Below are 18,939 nucleotides of genomic sequence, written 5' to 3'. Positions count from 1 at the left end.
AAATATTGTTTTAGTAAGTAGGTATATCCAGGATGCTCTATAGGGAAAACATTTGTAATTAGCCTAAGATAAGTTATATATAGTCGACCTTCACCGATACGTCTAACGGATGAAACTTATATTTTATGAATGAAAATATGTTCCTGAACATAAATAAATAGGGTTGCCTAAAGAAATAGGTCAAGGCTATTTTTAATTTACTTTTGAAAAAAAAATTGTCTTCAAATTTCATCGTCTTGTTTTAGCCACGTCAAATTAAGCCGAAAATGGGCGATCTGCGGAAATATTTCGTGTAGTTTTGAAACACGTTAGGTCTTATTCTACAAATTAGGTCATTTTAACTATAAAACTCCCGTGAGACTCAAACATATTAGATTATTTTAAACCGGGTCACTCACGTATTATTAAGTCGAATAGCTCGACATGTTTCGGTCCAATTTACGAGGACCGTCTTTCTGCTCCTACGGGTTTGAAGACGGTCCTCGTAAATTGGACCGAAACATGTCGAGCTATTCGACTTAATAATACGTGAGTGACCTGGTTTAAAATAATCTAATAAATTAGGTCATATTAATGTTTACTCTACGATCAATCCTTTACGAGCTACAGCATGTTTAAATTAACAAAGAGAAAAAATAGACGATTCAAGAAAAAGTTGTTTTTTCGTAGTTGTTTATCATAACTCAAATTTTTAGTTTAGAATAAGCAAGCTTAGTCACCTGCTGATTAAATATAAAAAACCGGCCAAGTGCGAGTCGGACTCGCGTTCCAAGGGTTCCGTACATTACACAATTTAAACAATGTATTTTTTATGTGAAACGTGAGTGAAATGTATTTAAAAAACCCGTAGGGTTCGGATTAAAAACTAAGTAATTAAGCCCGATTCACTCTTGACTGCACATTTTTAATAGGTTTTCCTGTAATCTATAGGTAAAGATCTATTTTGTGTATGTTTTCAAAATTTTAGACAGTAGTTTCGGAGATAAAGGGGGGGATGGTCATATTTTACCTATTTTCTTGAATAACTTCTAAATTAGAGTTTTGAATGATTCACGGTTAGTTTCACTAGACTTATATTGACCGGGATATAGACCGTGATTACCTTTTGTATTATTTGTGAGCTCCCGATATTTTCACAAATACAAAAATTTCAATCGTGAAGATGGATTTAAACTGTCAAATGTGTGGAATCCTGTGATTTGTTTGTATAAAAAACCAGTGATATCCGAATCAAGCACGCGTAGTGACACCGTGAGTGTAGTGTGTTTGGACAGACCAACGAGTGTGAACGCGACCGGACCAACAAGTGTGAATGCGACCGATGGTATCGTTGAAAGTGAACGCAGCCGACGCGCAAGAATGAGGGTAGACCGAGCGCTGTCTACACAACTTTGACACCCACCCGCTATCTTCTGTCACCCGTGAACATGATGCATGTAACTGCGTCGAAATATCGGGAGCTCACAAATAATACAAACGGTAATCACGGTCTATATCCCGGTCAATATAACTTCTAAATTGTTTATGCTAAAATTATAAAAAGTATATATTTGAGATTCTCACAATAAGCTCTTTCATTTAATATGTAACACGATATAGTTTGAAAAACATTATTTTTTAATTTTCACATTTACCCCCCAAAAGTGGCCCCCATGTTTAAAATTCATTTGTTTACGTTACATGTTCGTCTTTGGGTCACAAACATACATATGTATACCAAATTTCAACTTAAATGGTCTAGTAGTTTCAGAGAAAATTGGCTGTGACAGACGGACAGACAAACAGACGCACGAGTGATCCTATAAGGGTTCCGTTTTTTCGTTTTGAGGTACGGAACCCTAAAAACCGGCCAACACTATCTACCACAAATCCGTCCAAATTTTAGGGTATACGGATGACCTCGACGTGTTAAGAAGATCCCTACTTGCAATGGAAAGTGCATACCTTGCTCTTGAAAAATCAGCTGCGGAGGCCGGTCTCCATGTTAACATGGCCAAGACTAAGTACAAAAGCGACAAAAGACCAACAAGCACTACTGCAAGGAATTAACATTGGTAATAACACCTTCGCTGGCAGCAATGAATTATTGTACCTGTGGTCCTTAGTAACCGATAACAACGACGTATCTTCAGAAATCAGCAGGAGAATATTAATAATAATAATAATAAGCCCGCAGGGCAGCTTGTGGCGAGCTGTTGGGGAGTGACGACCCCACGGACCCGAGTGCTCCAGAGAGTCGGTCAGGGTCTCCGTCTCCGGCGTGTCTTCGTCGGTCGGAGTGGACCCCAAGGGGACTCTCAGCTCTGGCTTGCCTTCATTGGATGTCCAGAGGGGAGTCGTAAGAGCTATATGCCCCAGGGGTGGAAGTGTTAAAGGGCATAACGCCGCGAGTAACTTCGGAGAAAGCGCAGCACACCTCTCGACACCCCTGAGCCGCTCACGCCGGTGTTGCGCCTGGCCGTCTTTACGATGGCGCATCAGGTGCCCATCTAACGAGTGGCGAGTCACCGCCTGCCTCGATAACTTGTGCAAGCAATGTTATGGCAGGTGTCCGGACTTCTTTGCAATAGCCCAGTCTTTTTTCCACCCAAACTTAAACCATAGACCAGTACTCTGTCCATATTCTCTACAATAGCTTCCAATGCCTGCTGAAACCGGTTCACGGGTATCTATTGATGTACCCATGAATGGGTTCCAGCAGGCGTTCTACATGACATCAAATCTCTCCAAACGGCCTCTACGTGTTGGATCTATATCCCCACGCACGCCTTATAAATGACCGGGATCGAAAGACCCGAGAGTTTTAAAACGGAGATACACATAATAATAATAATAATATTCTTTATTGTGCACAATGAAACATGATTAAATACAGCAAATTAACATAAAAAACTAAGCAGCAACAGGCGGTCGGATATCAGCACAACTAAATATATAACAATATCAATACATGCATAAATGTAATATATACAATATATATATATATGTATATATATATATATATAGATATATATATATATATATATATATATATATATATATATATATATATATATATATTCCTACATACATACATAAACATATCACACAATACAGATAGACAGACAGAATCTAATAATTAACGAGTTTGAGGAAGGGACAGATAGTGGATTTTGAGCTGAGCCTTAAAAATGGGGAGTGATTTAGCTCGTCTTAGCTCCGACGGCAGAGCATTCCACAACCGAATCGCTTGGAAGGTAAAGGAATCGTTATAGAATTTAGAAGAAGAAGAAACTTGGGTAAGCAGATAATTCTGGGAGCATCTTAAAGAAGAGAGGTATTTGAAGCGCTCCTTCAGGTAAAGCGGGGTAGAGGGGTTGAAGAGAATACCGTATAGGTGAGCTAGAATGTGGGAATTGCGTCGCAAACGTATAGGAAGCCACTTGAGCTGCGAACGATAGTAGGAGACGTGATCATATTTTCGCAAGCCATAAATGAACCGGATGCATAGGTTTTGAAGACGTTCGAGTTTATTTAGTTGCTCTTCAGAAAGATCGGGGTAGCTGATATCCGCATAATCTAAAATGGGAAGAAGCAGAGCATGAGCAAGCGCAATTTTAGTAGCGAGCGGTAAAAAGTTACGAAGCCGCCGTAGGGATCCTGTTGCAGCAAACATTTTTCTACTAACCTCATTGATCTGGGGAATCCAAGATAGAGTACGGTCCATAATTATGCCTAGATTTTTAACTTGAAAAGAATAAGGAATCTGTGTGCCGTTAAATAAAATCGTAGGTAAATTGGAAAAACCAATTCGGGAGATTAATTTCGAACTACCTATAATGATTGCTTGCGTTTTAGATGGATTGACAATGAGACCGCTAACAAGTGCTACTTCGGCCTGTTAAGATACCTTCGTTCGAAACTTCTTTCAAGAAGCATAAAACTTCTCCTGTACAAAACCTTACTAAGGCGCTGTGATGGAAGATGAGAGATGGCCAACGCGTTATAACCACGAGCTATACCAAATATATAATGAGCCTAACGTCATTAAGACCATAAAGATCGGACGCCTGCGATGGGCAGGGCACGTGTTACGCCTTCTAGCAGGCCGTCCGGAGGGCCGCAGAGCTAAAGGCAAGCCCAAGCTCAGATGGTTGGACGGCGTCTACCAGGACATCAGCACCTTAGGAGTGAAAAGTTGGAGAAGGAAAGCCACAAATACATCGGACTCGAGAGATTTGCTTGACCAGGCTAAGGGCCGCGGGTGGGGCTGTATTGCCTCAGATAATGATGATGATAACTTATAATGGGTTTCAAATATTTCTTCTGGTTTAATAGAACATAAACCTTTCGCCATTTATTCGTAACCTTACATCGGCCTCCCTTTTCTTTTCAGTTCTAGGCCTGCTTTTATTGTGAGTTAATTTAATTCCATATTTATTAATGTCAGCATAGATGTCTAGTGCGGCTAGGCTAAACTCTGGAGAGACTCCGTGGGCTCTCTTTGGAACCCTGCCAAAGATTTGTCTGTTGGTTGTTTTTGCGCGTCATTCTCTTATTTCGAGCTATCATCGTAAAATAAGCTACGATTACTTATTATACGTAAATAAGCCTATGAAACAGACTAAATTTAACGTTTTTCTTATACATATCTGATCTGTATACGGACTTGATCTGGTTCGGAAGTTTAAATGGGAGTATGAAAATGCTAATGTTCTTTATTCCGTGTTATGTCTCGACGACATGTAAAGTCCCATATTGACTAATTACAGTTTTTATTTGCTTAATTGAAAGCAGTAGGCAACAGCGTTACTGTAATGAGTCACCGTATTGTGTAGTGGGCCGTGCGCCCGCGTTCCAACAACGTAATATGTGCTTTCGCAAAATGAACTGACTTACCTAGTATATAATAGGCACTTATATTTTAGCCACCCTGTATTTTGTATGTACCGCTACAAAACTGACACCCAATATTTGTATGAAAAACTGGGGACACTTTTTTTCTTTGTCTCATTCAATAGTACTCGTGATTCTGAGTCTAAATAAACCAAAAGTTAATGGTTTTTCGAAAAAAAGTAAATGGTACCATTTTTCTGAAAACCCCCAGATATAACATACGAACTTATAATTACATAACCAAGATAGAGATTTTAATAACAAAACTTCCGTGAGACACGGATATTAAATATATCGTATCGTAAATGTATCGTATTTATTCGGTACGGAGTGAAACGTGACGAGCGTTTTTCGACTTAAAAGGCGTGAGTGACCCGTTATTAATATTTGAGATAGGGATTATTTGGTAACCCTTGGTTTTACATTTTGACCATTTGAACGGTTTCAAACTAGTATTCGTTTGGAAGTCAATGCGTTTTTTTATCAGGGTTCGGTACCCGAAGGGTAAAAACGGGACCCTATATTACTAAGACTCCACTGTCCGTCTGTCTGTCTGTCTGTCTGACTGTCTGACTGTCTGACCTGTCTGTCTGTCTGTCTGTCTGTCCGTGTCTGTCTGTCTGCCTGCCTGTCTGTCTGTCTGTCTGTCTGTCCCATTTTTACCCTTTGGGTACGGAACCCTAAAAAGTGCGTGTCGGACTGTCGGACCACGCTATCTTGTCTTCGTGGCAATTACATCGTTTTCATAAGAAGAAAGGTTTTTTGGAAAAAAAGAATAAACTAATGCCTAAACCGATCATCTTCAAAATAATGTTCGTAGTAAGTTTTTGTTAAGCTTTATTTTCTGTTTTTTTTTTTTCATATTTTTTGTGCGCCCGGTTTAAACATTTTGAGGGGTGTACGCTTTATTTTGGATTTTCGGAGCGATTGTTTCCGAAAGTATTCACTAAATAGAATAGAAAAGCGCGTGTTCGCGCGGCTCGCAATATATACCGATGTTTCAAATTTCACTAAATATATAATATACCGTAAGTTTCCGACTAAAATGGTTGTGACATAAGGACGGACGGACAGACGGACATGACGAAACTATAAGGCCATTTTGGCTAAGTGAAACCTTTTCAATATTCTCATCAATTTGTCAGCATCAACATTGCGTCCTCATTAATGTTTCATGAATGTATACATTTTAAATCTGTCATTTGTCAAATTTAGAATATCGTTTATCAACGTCTCCTGCTATATTTTAGTCATTTTACGGCGCACGCCGGCCAAGTACATACCTATCTACTCGTAATTAGACGTGTGCCAGGAAATGGACATGGGCCGAAACGAGCCGACATCTACTTGCACACTTATGATTTTTGAAAATCATCTTCCACAAGTTTATTAGGTACTTATACATATAGGTACGTTCTTGCTTATAAAATTATCTAATGTCTTATGTGTGCTTAGGCCTAGCAAGACTTAGTGAAGGATTAAGTGTTTATATTCATTCTTCATCAGAGAAAGCAGTTTGTACAAATCTCAATTACAAAAATCAATGCATGTAACGAAAGAAATAGGACCCTTTAAGAATATAAGGGTAAACGAAAAAAAAGGTGAATTTAGATATTTATTTTCTGGGTTGAATAAATCTTTATTTCCAAAAAGTACTTACTACCCTATACTCCCATACCCTACCCCGAGCCGAGTATACCCTATAGCCCTATAGGTACTAATGTAATAAAATATTAGGAAGACTTATATTTTTCTAATAATGCAGTGCTTACAAGACGTGAAAGACGTCGTATATTCGTTTATAGTTGACGGTCTGATTTCCTTTTATTTAAAGCAAAGCTCAATCAAAAAGTACACGCTATGGACACGGCAGGAAAGAATGGGAATTAACCATTCATGTATTGAACAAAATCGCACGCAAGCAACATTATTAAAATGGTCTGTCTAGCATTCATTATACCCCTGTCTAGTTTCCAATTCTTTTGTTGGCAATGGTCGTTGCATGGATGCATGAATAAATTGTTTCTGATTTGAGAGTGGTAAAAAACTGGTAGGTCGAGATCCCTTTCTCATAGAAAACCTTTTGTATTAGGTATAGTAAAAGGTGGACTATTAAAGGGCGCGAATCAGGTCTGTCGTATGTGATAGTGCACAGTAGCCGGTGCAGTAGGCGACGGCGCGATTTGGCTATTATCCGAGTTGTATCTTCTGTGACAAAATCGTTTGCTCAAATATCGACCTTGTTTTCTGGGCAAAAAAACACAAATTGTAATGATGGATTTAGTAAAATATGTTCATTCTAAATGATTTTAACTTTACCCGCTCCGCGACCCCAGCTCTGTCATAAAATTCTCAATAAAAACCAGTCAAGGGCAACTTACTACACAGATCGTATGATCATAAATCATAAATCATAAATGTTTATTGCAAACCATGATACATATGTTGTTACAGGTGATAAAGTTTCACATGGACCCTGACAGGGTATAGCACATATATTCTTAAAAATAGTTCTTAAAGCTAGTTCTTAAAACTAATACAATGGCGTGGATAACAATTTTGCCTTTATACATGCTGGTCTTCCAGGAACTCTGTGTAGTAAGCGCACATGTGGAATGTTTACTATTTCTTAACATTAAATTGCGTTTTTAAACTAAAGGGGTATCATATCCTATCCGAACTACATTGATTAAAACGATAAGATAAAATATGAAGCCGGATTCTGCTAAATATTTCTCTCTATATTTTGTAATATTATAATACTGATCAGGCACAAGATTACCCCAGGAACAGCAATATAGGGAAATATTAAAAAGCATTGCCTTAAAATGTTCTGATTCTGACCATGTTCTGACCTACTTATGCATATTTTATTACCGTTCAAAATATTCTACCTATAGGTTAAAAGCATGTAGAAACAAATCAGTTTATCGGCGGCACGGTCACGCCTCGCGTCTTTATTTTGTTGTCGGCGAGTAATGGGAGTGCGTGCGCACTGTCATCGCCCGCCGCCGCGCCACTGCGCCTTACTCACAACACTTACTGACCATATCGCCCCAAGTGAACCACTATATTGTGATCTCTGATTACAGTTTTTCATTACGGACATAGGCCATGTTATACTAGAAACGGGCTTATGGACAAGCGAATTTTTTTGTGAATTCGGTAACTGCTCCTGCGCTATTCCAGCTCCGTATTCACTGCCATTTAAAACAATGGACGAGTACCGAATCATTTGCTCTTTCATGCCCTTACGGTTTTAACAGGCACTCGTATTGCTTTAATATTCATAACGATTAGTCTTTTATGTAAACTGTAGGTTACAAATGTTACAATACCGGTGTTTTACAATAATATAAATTTACCCAATAAACACTAAAAAGGAAGCTGAGAAATGGTTCATTTTGAATTTTTAATCATTGAATTGAGTTTTAAATGTTTAGGTTCATAAAGCTGCTATCTTATACAATCAATGGGCAAGGGGCTGACCTATTGGATAAATTCATAAACTAATCCTTCTTAACATTTATATGTATAAGTTGAATAAATGTTCTGAATCATGCTTATCTTTGAATCCAATTCTAAAAAAGTATTCCTACAAAATGTATATGCAAAGTTTGAAATACATTACAACTATAAATCTGATACGGTAAGATAACCGATAATTATATTATTTATTGTATTTATTATATTTATTTTAGATATAAACCTACGATTCCCGTTAAGTTTAATCCCGTGATGGCTATGGGATTAATGTAAGATAATAAAAATAACAAAATTTATAAATATACCAAATATTTTTAGCTTTTACATATTTAGTAAAGTCACTGCTTATACATGAAATAATTTTGCGTGCTTATGCACGCAAAATAAAGCATGTCCGGTAAATATTCCCGTAATACTCGTATTTCCTACCATCCAAAATCCATCTAGGTTATAAATAAACAAAGCCCAAGAAACATGATCAATCTTAGACAATATACAAATTGTGTAAGTGCAACGAATCAGTGCACTCCCTAATTGTTCGGCATTGTCATGGGCATATCGCGGCACGGGCATGGGTCCATTCAGCCGCGACCGTGCCGCCATAATGAGATGCAGTGCTCCCTCCAGATGTGGCGCAGGCGCGGCCCAACACACCCGCTTTTTGTTTCAAACCCCCTTTTTTGCCATTCCTTTTCTTTACAGACGGACGCTAACAACTATTATTGATAGCATAAATTACTGCTCCCTCAATAAAGTACTTAGAACACGATACCGTAGTATTAGTTATTTTCACAGCGTGGGATACCTCTCTTTACTAACAATCATAATTTTGCTCAAAAGCATAAGAAGTGTCCATAGTCTAGGTAGAGTAGAGGTAACATTTTTTTAGAGTTACTTTCTCTAGGTTACACACTAGTTTAATTACGTTACATGTTGAATTTGTACGTAAATCCATATTATTAGTAATTTAGCACACTTTTTACTTTTTGTATGCATACCTATTTAACTCTATAGAAACGTGACGTGTTGAAATAAACTCATCAATCTGTCACTTAGGAAATGTGTTTCGAACTCTAATTTAATGCCGTGTAATTATTATATATCCTAATTAAACTTAATGTAGAGCGCTCCAAAAAGTACTTTCGAGATTTAAGTTTCAAGTAACTTCTCCAGTAGGCAAGAAGCATTTAATATAATTTGAATATACTAAAAATTAGTAGTTTAACGTGTAAGAATCCTTAAATCCTCGTTTATGAATATTTCAGTAGCTCTTTTTTTTTAGGTACCTACATCTAAATATAAATTGGAATGTGATGCGGAGCCCAGCTTGCTCCGTTGGTTGGTCGCGTTTATTTATGTTGCTTTACTCAACACTGTTACCTACACCACGTGTGCGTTTACGACAACTTGCCACCGAACAAGTAATCAATTTTTATCACCGATTTAATTCACCAGACCTTTAAAAAAAATTAACTCCTCAAACAAACGAATTGATATGATTACACATAAAATTCTAAATCACATTATCATTAGGGGATAGTCAACCAAGATTCAAATAAAAACTGATCAACAAATTCCTATCCCGTAAATCTTCACTTTCTCGCAAATTTCAGCTATTAAAAGCACAGACAAAAAGGGTAATTAATACACTTAGAAACACAAGCAGGAAAGAATATAAGTCCTTTGAGAAGCTTCTGTGACACATGTTAGCAGCGATGATGCGATTTCCGGACCCGCGGTCACGCCCGCGCAGCTCCATACTTCTTTACATTCCATACGATAATAAGCACTATGGGAAGTAAGGAAGCACGGAACTCGCGCAAAGCTTCTTTTCTATCTTGGTTCTTGAGATGTCTTCACTCTTGACAACTTATAGCTTCAGTCCTCGATGATAATAGTTATACTGGCACACTAATGTTTTACACGTGACGCCATCCCCGGGTAAAAGTTATGGCAGCCGCTCGCGAGAACCCACCCAGAGGTGGCGGAAGGGTGGGTCGCGACGCAGCGTGGTGGCAGCTCGCAGAACACTGGCGGCGCGCGCGCTGCGCACGCGCAGACCAGCTCTAAAAATGGAGTCAACCGCCGGCTTTCGCTCGCGACTGGCGAGTACCATCCATTCCAAATTTGTATTTTCCCGAAATAGACCCGGCGGCGGGCGTCCGTCGGATCGGTTTCCCGAATGTGCACCGACTTGCAACATGCGGTAACTGGACGAGGTGCACGAGCCGGGGGTGGTTGCCGGCGCGCTCCTAGGAGGCTCTTATGTAAGGAACACCGTGGCCCGCGTTACCGCGCCGCGTGACGACCGCTTCGAAAATAAACGTCTGCAGGCCGAGTGCGACGTCGACGGGCGCGGGCGCCACATGTGCGCGCCCGTCAGCGTTCCGATGCTCGCGCGCTGGAGGGGAGGCTATTATTAGTTATACACCATCCACCACTGTCACCTCCCGCGGGGTAGCCAGGCTATACATAGTTCCGATCATGAGATCTGGCAATCCTCAGCGTTCACTGAACTTCTGAAACAACACCGAACTCATAAATTAAGCTAATACATTGTTAATGTCCAGTTTAAATTTAAACAAATTTAATTAAAACTAAGTTCTTTGAATCCCTTACTTAGTTGAATGAGAAGTTCTTTAATTATCTTTTTAGTAAATGTATCGTATATTCCCATATAATAAAAATTGCCAACGTAATGTGAATACTTTTTATTGGTCGTCAGCTAACTTAGTGTGCGACACAGGTCGAGCCGCGTACTCGGGCGGCTATTGCCCGAATATTCCCACCGCAGCCTGTAAACCTCGGCACTCGCTCAGTCAATAAAAGAATTTTGGCAAACTTTCACAGACAAGCTTGTGGGACGCCGGCCAACTCATCTTTTGTCTGCTTGAAGGGAACAAAATAGTAAGCAGGAAATTCTCATCATATTACAGACAGTGTAGCGACTTAGGTATGACTAGTTTGGTAGGTATTATTTATTATAAATAAAAATAGATTACCTACTATGTGATTTGTAATGTATCTACATGTATCGTATCATTAATAACGAATTAAAACAATAATAATAATATGTTTACGTAAATGGGAATCTTGTAGGTGACAATAGTTTTATAAAACGTTCTATGTAAAATTTCTTTAAGCAGATGATTCATATATCAATAAATTTTTAGTTAGTATCGCAGTATTAACATACATATTTTAATAATAATCATTTTAATAATAATACTTATATCTTATATCATACCATTAAACAGTATTATTATGGATTTGAAATGAACGCAACACACACACCACACGCACGCAGCACGCACAGTAGTGAATGGCAATGATATATTAATGAAGTTTAAATAATGAACTTATTTAAGGTCATTTAGTTACTTGTCTGTTAAATACATAACACAACTTTTTATATAGTTTTGATCAAAAGAATTTACTAAGTATGATATGAACAAATATGCTCATGTTCTCGATTCGTCGATTCAGTTTAGGTGCGGTCCAAAATTTCCGGCCTGACATAGAAAATAAGAGCATAGATTTACAAAACTATTTTTATTTTTCGATTTATTCCCCTTCTATTTCAACACACTTTTTAAATCTGTAATTTAGCATTTCTATCCCCTTGTAAAAGTACTCTGAAAGTTTGTCCTCAAAACGGGCGTAAACCGCATGGGTCACTTCACAGTCTAAAGAAAATCTTCTTCCCCTTAAGTCTGCTTTAAGTTTCGAAAGCAAATAGTAGTTACTAGGGGCCAGGTCGGGACTATACGGTTGGTGGCGATTTCCTCGAAGCCACACTTTGCAACAGCAGCCTTACGTGATTGTCAGAGATAAACTTGTCTACGAAGAAATAACAGAAACGTTTATTGCTCATTTTAAATCCTTCGTTCGTCGTTTTTAGTCATTCGATCTGTTTACGATATGATACTGATCTGTCAATGTCAAAATGACGTTTTTAGTTGAATAAGTGTCACTTTTGACACTGACAGATCAGTATCATATCGGAAACAGATCGAAGACTAAAACTCGAATTGGCCTGACAAACTGTTAAACTTACTCCATTGCGATTTAAAAATGAGCAATAAACGTTTCTGTAATTTCTTGTCTGGGACAATTTAAGATATCAGCAACAGCAATCCTCGTTAATTAACACGAAATACGAGTAAAATACCATTCCCTTCCCTTCTGCCCAAAACCTCCATAACTCGAAATATGTAACCTCATTAAGACGAAGTAACCAACGATTCCCTTTATCCAGTACAATTTTTACCTCTACAACTCAAAAAAATAGGCGTATTTGTTATACCACCTATATATCTCGAAATTATTTACTAACAAACCTCTGTAACTCGAAAAAGTCAATAAGATTGTACTTTATGCGTTTGTATAATTACCTCTCTAACACGAATTTTTAATGCGTTTTACCTCTGTACCTCAAAACCTCTTTAAGACGAACAATAACCTATGGGAACCTCCCTAAGTCGATGCCCTATATAAGGTGAAACGTCGTTAACACGAAGTTTTTGGCGTTTCCCTTGAGGTTCGTGCTATCGAGGTTCCACTGTATTTTATTTAGTTATATAATTATTTACACTCAAGACTAATGGAAACGGGATACTTTGATTTTTCTATAGAAAATTGCCAGTTTTCAATGCTTTAATCATTAAGTGTTTTTCAAACTGTGGGTCGCGACCCCCAGGGGGGTCGCGGCACTTATCCAAGGGGGTCGCGAAATTCAGCTTCTAGAGAAGATTAGATTTTTGTAAATCCTTTAAAATTTAAAGGATGGAAATGTACGTTCAACAAATCATTTTTTAGGTAGGCACCTAAACTGAATTTATTTTTACAGTACATATGGTGCTACTTTCTCGCACTAGTGCGTCAAATAGTACTTTTCGTGCATATGTCGACAGTTTAAAGGGCCATATGTACTGTAAAACGTTGTACGATACACGTGCGAATAGGAAATTCGCAACTCGTGTCGATTTAAAACACTCCCTGCGGTCGTGTTTTAATTTATCGCCACTCGTTTCGAATTTCCTCTTTTCCGCACTTGTATCGTAAATAACTATTTAATTGTATTCAGTGTCTGTATTCAGAAAGAGCTGATTGACCTTTGTTGAAAATGTCAGCTCGCATAAATAAGAAGTAGCAAATGATATCAAAATTTTAACGGCTTATTTTGCTAGATTAAGATATTCAGCCATTCTTTAAACCCAGAACGCACCAATCGAGATGGATACAATCTTCAATTTCAGCATCCTTCCCTTCCTGCAAGTTCCAAAAGTATTTTTTTCAGTCGAGTTGCGATCAGCCACCTCAACGTACCCTTAAAAAATCGTATTTGAAATAGTCATGGTAATTTTTTCTAGTTTTTATTTTCTTCTGGGCTAAAATGTGGTTTCAAAATGTAACTTGCTTAACAAGCATAGCGAAGAGAACAAATCGCCAAACGTGAACTATGCGTCGTTGAAGATTTCCGTTCGGATTCATCAGCAGCAGTTCCGCTTTATCAAATGTCACTTTTTTAATGTAAGAACTTGATTTGCTGATAAAAATACAAAACTCACTATGTGTACCTATGCCCTATGCCTTTAAGATTCGACGAGTTCCTTCGATTCCTCATGGATCCCATTATCAAAATGGAACCAGTCTATATGTATATGTCGCAGTCAGATCGAGAGACCCTTTCAATAAAAAAAAACTTCAAAATCGGTCAAAAAATTACGGTTATAAAATAACAAAATTTTAAATTAAAAAAACAACTAAATTGAGAACCTCCTTTTGAAATCTTGAAGCCAGTTAAAAAATTGGTAGTATGTAAAACAGCCTAACTATAAAAGTAGCTTGCTTATGCGTACCAAAACGCATATGTAAGTTATGTAATTGATTGAATGATAGAAAGATGCGTTCCAGATTTTTTAAACGAGGTTTTTTTGAAACAGTGTTGGGGTCGCGAAAGAATTTTAATGATCATAAAGGGCCGTGGCACCGTAAAGTTTGAAAAACACTTTATTTATTAAAGTTTAATGTATATTCAAACAATTCAATCTGATATGGGTCAAAGGAACAATATCGTCTCGACTTGTTACAATGGAAAACTATGATACGAATCCTCATATGACAATACAATTGCAAACAGTTTCACTCTCCATTTATCGCAATAAAGTAAGTTTTTCAGGTTTCAGTGGACGATGGCGGTATAGCGAGAAAAGTAACGAATCGCAGCGAAGCTGGCCGCAGAGCGAAGCAACTGAACGTCCAAAGAGCGTCTGTTGAATATTAATGCGACATTGTTATTGGCCACTAGTGCCCGCTGCTGCCCCAATCGCACATTTCCATAACTTACTATTCCCGATCCGTTGGGAATCAGCTCACTGTTGTAGGAATATGATCACTTGGACCACTCATATCTAATCTAACCAGTAAATTCAGTTGTATCTCAAGACTCGGCTTCGTATCTACATAATATCCAACTGTGTCATGTAAGCGAGCATGAGCGCCAGCGCCACCGTATTCTGATGTGCCTGCTATTATAGCTCGGTTCCGAACCTGAGGGTAATTATCCCCGCTGAAGTTAAAACAGTCATTCCATCGGGGTAACAGGGTTGGTAACTAAAATGAATTTGTAGCTGCCTGCATTGATTGCTTAAAATCATTTTAAATTAGGAGTAAAATCAGTCTCCCTAAAAGGTCACACGGGTAAAATATAGAAAAGGTTAGGAATAACTGTTAACTATACATAGTTACTTTGACTAGGTATAGCATTAGGTAAAAGTAAAGTATGCTATTGATTATGTTATAAAATGCGGTTGATTACGTCTTGCAAGGTGCTCCGAAACTTAATTAACAGCATGGAAGTGCACAACATCCTCAACCGCATTATTGTGCCTTCGAACAGATCTCGTTGGCGCCCCTACCGCAGCTGTCAAACAGCGCAGGACCACGTGCTACCGCGGCTCGCCGCCACACCATTGGCATTGTGCGATATGATCAGCTCGTTGAACGAGCTTCCGAGTAACGATCTACAAGTAATAGATATATTTACTGATTCCTGGTCTAGGCTAGCGTCCAGGTGCCTCGCTTACTGTGAGACTATGAATGAGTAAAAGAGCTGAAGAATAACTTCTACACTGTTACTTATGTATAAGTGTGTTGTGTGTGTAATTCATAAACTGCAAGTGTAATTGGTGTAAACCGTTCTTGTAAGATAAATAAATAAATGATAAAAGCGTCTCGACGAGTACGCTTACTTATTTGCAATGTGTTACAATTTTCTAGCCGTACAACAACGTCCATCAAATACAAATACTAAAGTGCTGGTTGCCTTAGTGGCTTTTTCGTAAAACGATCAACGCTAGTACGTAGGTAATTGCTTGAGATTGCCTATGGAGAAGTATTTAATTAGGTAACGTCATTATTACTTCTTTTTATTTTTAATGTGCATATATAAAAAGAATGTTTGTAGGATTAATATTAGTATTATAATTTTTTAATCTTTATCAATGTTATTTTTATATTTTTTAATTTTTATTTTTTATATTTATATTTTGTAACGTGGTAAAATATGGGTTTTAAGATCTGAAATAAATTATTTTTATTTTATTTTTATTTATTTAACCCCAGACACAAAAAGAGTGGTGTTATATATGCCATTTTAAACCAAAAGGGTACTTATTGTCGCTTGTCAGTAAGGCGCTATTTCCATATAGCTTCAATTAGAAATCAACCTTATCGACAACCGACAATGTGGTACCTTTTGGTTGAAAACGTCACATATGTTTGACGCCAAAGTCTGTCTGTCTGTGGCATCGTAGCTCCAACCAATGGACCGATTTCGATGCGGATATGACATACTGTTCGCAACATGACTACATACTTTTCTAGTGGACATTTTGTCCGAATCGTGTTTAAAACAAAGTAAATTATTGCTAGTAAGTTATTGAAATAAGCTTCAGGTTTTTTAGATTACGGATTATACATTCAAATTAATGCCTGCCTTCTATTAATTTTTATGTTCATCATCACCAACCCATGTGTCCCACTGTTGGGCACTGGCTATCCACTCATGAACGAGATAACTGCTAATTAGAAACTGTTTCTTATTTAATTTAAAGCAAACTAAGTCATTTAATTGTATGAACAATGTGTCACAGTCAATCGCGCTCGCATAAAATTGATTTTGAACTGTGCGCACAAAACAAGTTGAGAATTAACCTTCTGACGTTTCCATAATAGGCCTTGCCTTTGAATCGCCGCTCGCAATTCTCGCAAAACGTCCCGGTGCTAAACAATCTTGTGCTGCCGTCCAGGACCGGCATTCGAGCTTATGAGGAAAGTGGATGATCGCGTGGTCTAAGTGGTAAAACGCGTGGAGCATAAAAACCTTTCTCCTGTCTGGGTATTGTCATTACAGAAAATATTTCTATCCGTCTGGCTTTTTTAAAACATCGAAGATAGTAAAACGAAGGGGCCTGGTTAATATACCTTCATTAAATTAGGTAAAAATATTGTCCATAATGTAAATAACTGGAGAGCAAAATGGGATCTAAGTTGGTATGGAGAAGCTGTCGTCCACTTATCTTAATAACGTATAGTAGGGTAAGTAAGCGCCTTGAGTATGCACTTTTGTCTCAGGCGATGCCGATTGGCACGATTGTTCCTTAGGTCATACAAAACTGATTTGGCCCGGTAGCCACGATATCGTACCGTGCATTTCCCCCAAAACGGGGGGGGGTGAAAGGGTCGGCTCCCCAGGTCTAATCTATGCTATATTTCTTCCTGCTCTTAGCAACTAGGGCAAGTTATATATCATTTTCGTATAATTTAGGGACAAGGAATTCCATTTATGAAATAATAATTATATCTTTCCATACAAAAAAAGTGATTTTTGTACAAAAAATGAAAATGTTATGTAATTTTTTGTGACAATTTTGGCTATTACAATCACAGTGTGGCGATTTGCACTAAATAAATAATTGGACAATGTAGTCCATTTATTCTTCATTCTGGAAACATCATGTTCAAGGAGGCATTCATACATTTTTTTGTAGGAAAAAATAATTTATAGCGCGTGGCGGTGACGATTTTCATACAAATGGAACTATGGCCAAAGTCAGTGATTAAAAATGTTTACAAAAACACTGAATTTGGCGTTTTAAAAGTATGATTATAATGTTTTAATGCTTGTTTCATGCATTTTTGCCCTTTTTTGGTGCAAATTTGTTGTTTTTATTTTTCTTACATACAAACTTTCATCCCCACATTACACCCCCTTAAGGATTCATTTTATAAAATATTCCTATAAGGGTTCCGTTTTTTCCTTTTGAGGTACGGAACCCTAAAAATTACATAACATTTTTATTTTTTGCACAAAAATCATTTTTTGTATGAAAAGGTATAACAATTATTTCAAAAATTAATTCCTCGTCCCTAAATTATCCGAAAATTATATATAACTTGCCCTAGTTGCTAAGACTAGGACGAATTAGACCTGGGGAGTCGACCCCTCCCCCCCCCCTCTTTTTGGGGGGGTAGGCACGGTACGATCTCGTGGCTACCGGGCCAAATCAGCTTTGTTTGACCTAAGGAACAATCGTGCCAAGCGGCATCGCCTGAGACTAAAGTGCATACTGTACCATACATTTGCTGTCACTGCTTACCCTACTATGTACTTAATCTCAAAATATTAGATATCGTGAGTCATACAGACACCATGTAACACCTCTGGAGTTGCAGGCTATGCATCTTGCTTGTTTGCCACCGGCGTAGTATAAAAAAAATACAGACACTATTATTAAAATATAAGTAGATAATTGTCAAAGTCTGTTTAAAGTCACAATTAACACGATATATTTAATGTGTTAGTGTTAACCGGAATAACATTACCTACTCGTAATAAGTTTTCAGAGAAATAACATATTTTTGTATAAAAAGGAACAAACCACTGCAGCGTTCGTTCTAACGAACTTATAATAGCGATTTTATTCTGATTTTCCTACCCCATTTGGAATAAGCACACTGTATACTCTTGCTAGTAACACTTTTGTTTGCCGTTTGGTAATTTAAGTGTTTTATAAAGGGCGCTTTAACAATGAACAATGTTTCCTACCTTACCTTGTAGCCGGCTAACTGGAGCGATAGAAAATGAAAACTAGGTTCTTATAGTATAACCATATAATAACCTATTTATATAGCGTTGGCAAAAAATCGAGTCTTTGGTTTGGAGTAATTGTAATGAATTATGTAGAATCCAGTTAATATGTCGAATGTTGTTATTTTAACGTGAGCCTTCTATAGGCTCGGGCCTTTTTAGACAATGTGAAGACTCAGTGTTTACCTTAACAGTTACAGTTTACACACAGAAAGCTATAGCTGCCAATTTTCTTTACACTCATTTAGTCCTCGAGTCCTTTTGACACGCGTCATAAACGTTCGACTCACCACTTAAAAAACCGAGTCGTATTCTTTGAATTTAGACTCATTAGAGTTAAATTGTTACCAACACTACTCCTGCCTCCTGCCTACACTAAGCTAGAAGCCCTAACCTTTACCTTTCTCCGCTACAACATTTAAGCT

At 37.8% G+C, this 18,939-nt stretch overlaps 1 protein-coding gene across 1 annotated transcript in view; it reads left to right on the top strand.

The window, feature by feature from the left end:
* LOC134741104 (E3 ubiquitin-protein ligase mib1) overlaps positions 1-18,939 on the top strand; it is a 364,534-nt gene that overhangs the window by 323,822 nt on the left and 21,773 nt on the right. The gene's annotated exons all lie outside the window — the stretch shown is intronic.

The sequence above is a fragment of the Cydia strobilella genome, chromosome 4 (genome assembly GCF_947568885.1).
Source record: "Cydia strobilella chromosome 4, ilCydStro3.1, whole genome shotgun sequence".
Classification (NCBI taxonomy): Eukaryota; Metazoa; Arthropoda; class Insecta; order Lepidoptera; family Tortricidae; genus Cydia; species Cydia strobilella.
The sequence above is the reverse complement of the archived record's forward strand: the minus strand, read 5'-3'. Positions and strand labels throughout refer to the sequence as shown.